General features: G+C 34.2%; 1 long non-coding RNA gene across 5 annotated transcripts in view; it reads right to left on the bottom strand.

Annotated features, from left to right (window-relative positions):
- Nucleotides 1-814: 814 nt before the first annotated feature.
- The window catches only part of LOC145679896 (uncharacterized), a 130516-nt gene continuing 122265 nt past the window's right edge, over nucleotides 815-9065 (bottom strand). For all 5 annotated transcript variants that reach the window (XR_014130604.1, XR_014130603.1, XR_014130605.1 and 2 more), the window contains one exon: nucleotides 815-1102. This is a non-coding gene — a long non-coding RNA (uncharacterized LOC145679896). The remainder of the gene's footprint in view (nucleotides 1103-9065) is intronic.

Here is a 9065-nt window from a genome sequence, read left to right as displayed (position 1 = left end):
AAACTATAGTACCAGTCAGCCATTCTTTTTTTCAGCTTAAATTTCTGGCAGAAATATGTCTTTATTGCTTCTGAAAACCTTTAGTTATGGTTACATAAGTCCTTTCTTGGATTTAGTTCAGAAAAACATGCTCTACGTGCACATTTTTTTAGTTATTGGAGGCAAAAATCATCATCATCATCATAGGCATTCTGCCTTTATTGGCAGGTCACTTGCCGCAGCTGAGAAGCTTCCATGCTCCACGGTCCTCCGCTAACTTCTTCGTCTTCGCGTATGATCTTTCTGTTTTAATATCATCCATTAATTGTAGTCTCCTTCGCCCCCTCCCTCTCTTTCCCGCCACCATACCCTCTAGGACGTCCCTCATGATACAATCTCTTCTTACGCAATGTCCCAACCAGTTTCTCTCAGTGTCCAAGTCCAGTCATCCATTTTTACCGGTCTTACGGGGCAACGGTAGCTCAGTGGTAGAGCGTTCACCTCTTGTGCATGGGGTTCTTGGTTCGATCTCAGCTCGCGCCCAGTTAGCTTTGTAATGGACGAACACCGTGTGTGTGGGTTTGTTCGGGTTTTCCCGTTTCCTTCCACTTTCTTAATTCCACCATTTCATTCATTTCTCATCACCGCCTCCTTTAGCCTAGCCTGCGTAACCGTGGGACGCAAAACTTAAAGATTTCATTTCATTTTCTACCGGACTTAGTATAATTAAAAATTTGTTTTAGGTGGCTCTAAATCTGGAATGTTCCAACAACTTTCGAAATGTTATTTGATGTTTTCTATTAGTGAAATAAATAAAGATAATTTAATTATAATTTCCTTGCAATATGTTTTATTGTTCCATTCGTTATAATCTGAGGCCGGATGTTAGTTCTTGCATCTTTTCATTGTAGAAACCATTAGGGAATGCAAATACATGTTCCATAAAAGCAAAGTTCAATATATCTTTCAGGACAGTTCAGTTTTAGATGGCATTCATAATTTGCAGAGCAGCGCATAGTAAATCGGTTAAGAATTGTTCCTTCTTCATTAGGAGGTTCTTCATCATATGATGCAGATGGGAAGACTTCATTTGGTGATGAACTTGGTTTTGCAGTAGCTCTACCTGCAAAAAGTGATAACACCATGTAAATATGATGTCTTGTAGGAAGGGAATTTAGAAGATAATCAAACCATTGTCTTTAATGAATGTGGAGAAAATGAAACGGTGAAAAATTACCATGCATAAATGAAAGAGAATGGTTATAATAATACTGCCTGGATAGAAGCGATATGATTCATTTCCTTAAATTTCCGCTACGATTCCTGATTCTGCGTACGATTTAAATGATGTGAAAGTTTAGTGAAACTGAAGGAATCGTCATAAAAATAAATAAATGATGATACAGTGATAGAAACATTGACGAAGTAAGACAGAATTAAATGCTTTTAAGTAGCAAAGCCTGTTCGTAAAATTGACCGTGAATGCCTGATAATTAAAATGTAGAACATGGAAAAGTACATTATACAATCATAAAAAGCATGTTCATATGATATCATTTTGAGTTCCTATCTATCCCAGAACATTCAGTGTAACAGTATAAAGTTTAATTATATTGAAAATATTTACAGAATTTCACTTGGATTTCAACGGGGTGTGCCTATCACAGTACAAACTTTAAGCATAATGGAAATATTCACTAGATTTTTCTTCGATTTCAATGATATGTACCTGTCACAGTAGAAACTCTAAGAATAATGGAAATATTCACGAGATTTCTCTTGAATTTAAACAGGATGTGCCTGTCTATCACAGTAGAAACATGAAGGATAATGGAAATATTTAGGAGATTTCTCTTAAATTTCAATGGGATGTACCTGTAACAGTAGAAACTTTAAGAATAATGGAAATATCCATATGATTTTCCTTGGATTTCAATGGGATGTGCCTGTCACAGAAGAAACTTTAAGGATAATAAAGATATATTTTCTTTAAATTTCAATGGGATGTTCTTGTCACAATAGAAACTTTAAGGATAATGGAAATGCATTTCCCTTGCATTTCAATGAGATGTGCCTGTCATAGAAGAAACATTAAGAATAATGAAAATATCCACAGGATTTTCCTTGTATTTCAATGGGTTGTCCCTGTTATAATAGAAACTATAAGGATTATGGAAATGGTTATATTCTTGAATTTCAATGGGATATGCCTGTCAAAATAGAAACTTTAAGAATAATGGAAGTATTTACATGATTTCTCTTGAGTTTCAATGGGATGTGCCTGTCACAATAGAAATTTTAAGGATAATGGAAATATTTACATGATTTCTCTTGAATTTCAATGGGATGTGCCTGTCACAATAGAAACTTTAAGGATAATGGAAATATTTACATGTTTTCCCTTGGATTTCAATGGGATGTGCCTGTTATAATAGAAACTTTAAGGATAATGGAAATGCATTTCCCTTGGATTTCAATGGGATGTACCTGTCATAGAAGAAACATTAAGAATGATGGAAATATTCACAGGATTTCCCTTGTATTTGAATGTGTTATGCCTGTTAGAATAGAAATTTTAAGGATTATGGAAATGGATTTATCCTTGAATTTCAATGGGATGTACCTGTCACAATAGAAACTTTGAGTATAATGGAAATGGATTTGCCTTAAATTTCAATGTCATAGTGAAAGCATTAAGAATAGTGGAAATATCCACAGGATTTCCTTTGAATTTCAATGGGATGTGACTATCACTGCAAAATATTTGGATATCTAAAAGTGATGCTAAATGTAACTCAGAATTGTCCCACAGGATCCATAAAACCAACGCTTGAAATTTTCGGAACAGTTCTATATTTTAGAACAGATGCTACATATTTTGATGTTCGTTTCCTTCGTGCAGTAATATTTGGACACTTTCTTTAGAAAAGATGCAGTGCACAGGTAACTATCCAGATACTTTACATTTGTCCACTTCAAAGTCCATATCCGAGAAGCTCCAGTCTTCTAAGTTTGAGTATCACAGAGAACATTTGTTAGTTTAAGTTTGATTGTGGTGTTGGTAACAAGGTTTTATACCATAGAGACACTGTTTAACTTTCCTACTTCAAGTACTGTTGGTACAGGACACACGAAGAACTACACGGAAGTGTGGAGGATGCTTTTCGAACAATAACTCCTCAGATGCTCCACAACATGTGAAGAAGAACATAAAGACGCATGTATATATTGTGTACAGTATGTTGGAGGATACACAGATCTACTATTCGTATATGCAAGTACTCAAGTGGTCCCGCGTAGCATGCGTAGTCACTAGCACTCTCGCCTTTTGTGCAAAGCGATCGCAAGTTAAATTTCCGATGAGGACTCTCGGTCGGAAAGGTGGAACAGCTTTTTCAGGTGAAACATCTTGAGTAAGGTATTCCTGGGTTTCTTCACCATATGATCATACGAAATTTACATTTATGGATCAATCTATGCTGGTAATTGAAGCGAACAGCATTATATGCGGTATCTTCCGATACCCCAAGTACTTGAAATTTTAATCTCACCAATATTTTTTTTTAGGTTTAACCAAAAGATTCGTTGATCTAAATAAAAATTAAACTCAAAAAGTATTTTGTCTTTCAACTTTAAAAATGTAACCTCGGAATGGGATATGGATAGCCACAACTAGAGTCACTGTTAACCGTGAAGATATTAACGGATGAACTCCATTAACGAACTCATTCGGGATAATCACTCTAGCTATCTATTGTAGAAAACAAATAAAAATTTTGCTTGCATTCTAGAGTTATCATGTGGAGTAACGGACGTAGGTACTAACTTCAAGAGTTATCATGTGGAGTAACGCACGTACATACTAACTCTAAGAATTATTGTGTTGAATAATGGACGAACGTACTAACTTCAAGAGTTATCATGTGAAATAACGGACATACGTACTAATTTAAAGAGTTATCGTTTGAAGTAACGGACTTACATACTAACTCTAAGTTATTGTGTGGAGTAATGAACTGGTGTACTAACTTCGAGAGTTATTGTGTGAAGTAACGGACGTATGTACTAACTTCAAGATATGTCGTATAGAATAACGGACGTACATTCTTACTTGAAGAGTTATCGTGTGGAGTAACGGATATTCATATCAGCTTAAAGACTTACCATGTAACGTAACGGATATTGATACCAGCTTCAAGAGTTCTCGTATGGAATAACGTACGTACGTATTAACTTCAAGAGTTGTGTGGAATAACGGACGTACATTCTAACTCCAAGAGTTATTATGTGAAGTAATGGACGTACTTACTAATTTCAAGAATTATCGTGTGGAGTAACCGAAGAGCATACTAACTTCGAGAGTTATTGTGTGGAGTAGCGGACGTACTACTAACTTACAATATTATTAAGGCCCACTAACGTGATACAGTGGCGGATCAAGGGGGGTGATCGGGGCGATCGTCCCCCCCAGAAGAGGAAACTTTTTTGTTTTATATATATAAATAAAACTCATCCCAGAGTTTGGAGCTCTTAAAAGTAGCTCTTAAGTAGCAGTATTACAACCCACCGCTCCCCTCCCAGAAGTCCGTCCTGGATCCGCCCCTGGCGTGATCGTAACAAACGAATCTCATAGTATTCCATTAATGTAAGTGTTCAACAGTTTAAGGCATCAGAATTTGATGTGTGGTGTCATAAGAAGGAGAAGGTATGGAAGAATTAAAAATAGTTTAACTAGCAAAGAGGGTTCAACAACCTACTATTCGAAAGATCTTTCCCAAGATAAAGATATTAGCATAATTCCAGTATTCGACACTTTCTGTTGCTTTAACATGCATATCACTACTAGGTAGTCGTAATTGATTTAGTGGGACAGAGAAGGTTAACGGAAAGTCAAAACAACGTCTTCACAAAAATGAAACGAAACGAAATCTTTCAATTTAGCCCTAACATACAATGATTATGCCTTTTAAGCTAAAGGATATGATGATTGAGGCAAGTGAATGATGATGGAAATCTGGATAGAATGAGCATGTGGGAGGTAACGGGAGTATCCTGAGAAAACTGAGGGACACAATATTGTTTAGCACAAACTTATTTGGTCGAGGATCAAGTCAGGGACCTCACACACCCGAGGTAAGCACTCTTCCACCGAGCCACCCGGCACACGTAATCTTTACAAGATGGAGATATCAGGAGGAGATATTGGTAATCTGAATACCCATCCCAAACCTCTCAACTTAACAATGGGCAAGTTTGGTATTTCAGTAATTTTTTAAGATAGACTAATCACTTTTAGTGAAATGTCCATTTCAGCTCTAGTAATACTAGAAAAACAGCCTAGACTAATTTCATCATATGATTAGATATACAGAGCAACTCTATTAAAGAAATGTACGCGCTAAACTCTTTATAAATCGAAAATTGTTTGTAACGTCGACAAGAATTTAACGCTCTAATGGGAAAGTCTGCATATTTATCATCTCCATATTTCGTTTGTTTTTGTACCATCAGAATCACATAAGCACCCTTGGTGTCAGTTGAAAAATATGGGATAATAGGCAGGTATAGAATGGGACTATCGCACTAAAATCTGTCGAGTTACAAAATGAGATTTTTTTTAAACTTAGCTAAATAAATTTCAAGACAGTTTAACTTATCTAAATAAATTTGAGGACAGTTTAACTTAGCTAAATAAATTCGAGGACAGTTTAACTTAGCTAAATAAATTTCAGGACAGTTTAACTTAGCTAAATACATTTGAGGACAGTTTAACTTAGCTAAATAAATTTAAGGACAGTTTACCTTAGCTAAATAAATTTGAGGACAATTTAACTTAGCTAAATAAATTTGAGGATAGTTTACCTTAGCTAAATAAATTTGAGGACAGTTTAACTTAGCTAAATAAATTTCAGGACAGTTTAACTTAGCTAAATAAATCTGAGGACAATTTAACTTAGCTAAATAAATTTGAGGATAGTTTACCTTAGCTAAATAAATTTGAGGACATTTTAACTTAGCTAAATAAATTTCAGAATAGTTTAACTTAGCTAAATAAATTTCAGGACAGTTTAACTTAGCTAAATAAATTTGAGGGCAGTTTAACTTAGCTAAATAAATTTGAGGGCAGTTTAACTTAGCTAAATAAATTTCAGGACAGTTTAACTTAGCTAAATAAATTTCAGGACAGTTTAACTTAGCTAAATAAATTTCAAGACAGTTTAACTTATCTAAATAAATTTGAGGACAGTTTAACTTAGCTAAATAAATTCGAGGACAGTTTAACTTAGCTAAATAAATTTCAGGACAGTTTAACTTAGCTAAATACATTTGAGGACAGTTTAACTTAGCTAAATAAATTTCAGGACAGTTTAACTTAGCTAAATAAATTTGAGGACAATTTAACTTAGCTAAATAAATTTGAGGATAGTTTACCTTAGCTAAATAAATTTGAGGACAGTTTAACTTAGCTAAATAAATTTCAGGACAGTTTAACTTAGCTAAATAAATTTGAGGACAATTTAACTTAGCTAAATAAATTTGAGGATAGTTTACGTTAGCTAAATAAATTTGAGGACATTTTAACTTAGCTAAATAAATTTCAGAATAGTTTAACTTAGCTAAATAAATTTCAGGACAGTTTAACTTAGCTAAATAAATTTGAGGGCAGTTTAACTTAGCTAAATAAATTTGAGGGCAGTTTAACTTAGCTAAATAAATTTCAGGACAGTTTAACTTAGCTAAATAAATTTGAGGACAGTTTAACTTAGCTAAATAAATTTCAGGACAGTTTAACTTAGCTAAATAAATTTGAGGACAGTTTAACTTAGCTAAATAAATTTCAGGACAGTTTAACTTAGCTAAATAAATTTGAGGACAATTTAACTTAGCTAAATAAATTTGAGGATAGTTTACCTTAGCTAAATAAATTTGAGGACATTTTAACTTAGCTAAATAAATTTCAGAATAGTTTAACTTAGCTAAATAAATTTCAGGACAGTTTAACTTAGCTAAATAAATTTGAGGGCAGTTTAACTTAGCTAAATAAATTTGAGGGCTGTTTAACTTAGCTAAATAAATTTCAGGACAGTTTAACTTAGCTAAATAAATTTCAGGACAGTTTACCTTAGCTAAATAAATTTCAGGACAGTTAACCTTGGCTAAATAAATTTCAGGACAGTTTAACTTAGCTAAATAAATTTCAGAACAGTTAACCTTGGCTAAATAAATTTCAGAGCAGTTTAACTTAGCTAAACAAATTTCTGGACACTCTTTCAGTCATATTATTAAACTTCTTGTCTCTTCAAAACTGCAAAGAACTTGTGTGCTTTAGGGCCACCTAGAATATCAGTTTCTGCTTTGTCACTTTTCATACTCAACTTATCAATTCTTAGTAGCTTTCCTAACACTCAATGTAAATCCATTTTTTTGTAACTCACTGCAGATATTCACAAGTCTTTAGAAAATCTATTTCAGGTAAATATTAACTTCTAAACATATAGTCTTGTCTTAAAATCCTTGGTCACCTGTCTGTGTGAAATGCCTTATATTCTTACTCTAAGTCGGAATTATTATTATTATTATTATTATTATTATTATTATTATTACTATTATGAGAATTTCCAGAAACGCTTGCCACAATATGGTGTTCTAAAGTAAGTTTGTTGGGCAATATTTTTGAACAAGGCTGTACATTTTAAAGACACTAGAGATCATCTCTATAGTAGAAAATATTGAATGAAGATATCGTAAAGTTTAAAGGAATAGTTTGGTTCCAAAATTATTGTCATCATCAATGTAAGAATTCCTACCGGTCACTAGGAACTGTTCTCGCAAAAAAATTTCAAGCAATACGGTTAGTGACAACGCTACAGGGACAGCAAGAGAGAAGCTCCCCCCTCCCTCCCGCGGTGGTTTCGACTACTCGCAGACATTTTGTATTTAAATGCAGGTGAAGAAGGAGAAAGGTATTTTTTCGGTATACATAAAAGTAATCGGTATCTTTGCCTTCTCGATTGCCTACCCCCACAAAATTAAAGCTTGCGCCGTAACTGAATAGGTCATTTGCTCTTTTCAATGGGTTCCATGCATAATTTCACCCACCACGATAAGAACAGTGGACAACACATATTATACACTAAAAATTTCAAAGTAAAACGGTTTTTTTTAAAGTGTAGTTCAAATAAAATTACTACAAAATGAGATACAAAAGCAAGTAAAAAAAACTATAAAAGTAAAAACAAAAGACTGTATAGAAAAGACTATAAGGTCAAAATACAAAATACATAACAAGAAAATAACTCAAAAATAGCAATATTATTAACACATAACATGAAAAAACTATTAAGAAAATCTTTAGCAATCCCTGTTTTACGCATAAAAGTGGGAATAAGGTCACTAACAACATTGTTTTCCAACACCTGACAGATTTTATAAGTGTTCTCTGCAGACACGTATCCAAGGGGTCTAGGGGAGCCCGCCCCCTTAAATTTTTACCGGCCCTTTTCTAAAATTTTCAAGATAGGCTTCCAAATGAACTATAATATGGTTTGGATCGGGCCCCCCTTAACTTCTACCGGCCCTCCTCCTACATTTTTGGGCTGGCTATCGGTCTGGTTTTCTGACGTCTGAGTGTTCTGAACATTCTTGTAGAATATGCCGAACATTTATTTAATGCAACGATACAGTCTTCACAATACAGACAATTAATGTCACACACTTGTGTTAGAGTAGAGTGTCTGATGCGCAAAGAAGTTCGGATCACTTCATATAGACCAGCAATACACGACTACATCTGCCATTTGCACAAAAGAGGTTTTACTGAGTGAATATTTATTAGTAAGAAAAAAAAAAAAAAAAACAGCTGCTGAGATCGGAGCATTGGAGACAGTACTCCAGTACAACATCTGCCAATGCTACGCTCTTGACTACTGTGCTAGCATGCTAGTTTTCCGAATATTGACATAATAAGGTACTCAGCAAACAAGGACCAAACAGTTTTGTTGCTCTATCTGATAGCATCTCCCCAGAACGTCTTGCATGAGCTAATCTTTCTGTCTTGTCGAAAGAATTCCTTTCTTTAATAATAC

Source organism: Thermobia domestica, chromosome 2 (genome assembly GCF_964235325.1).
Source record: "Thermobia domestica chromosome 2, izTheDome1.hap1.1, whole genome shotgun sequence".
NCBI lineage: Eukaryota > Metazoa > Arthropoda > Insecta > Zygentoma > Lepismatidae > Thermobia > Thermobia domestica.
The sequence above is the reverse complement of the archived record's forward strand: the minus strand, read 5'-3'. Positions and strand labels throughout refer to the sequence as shown.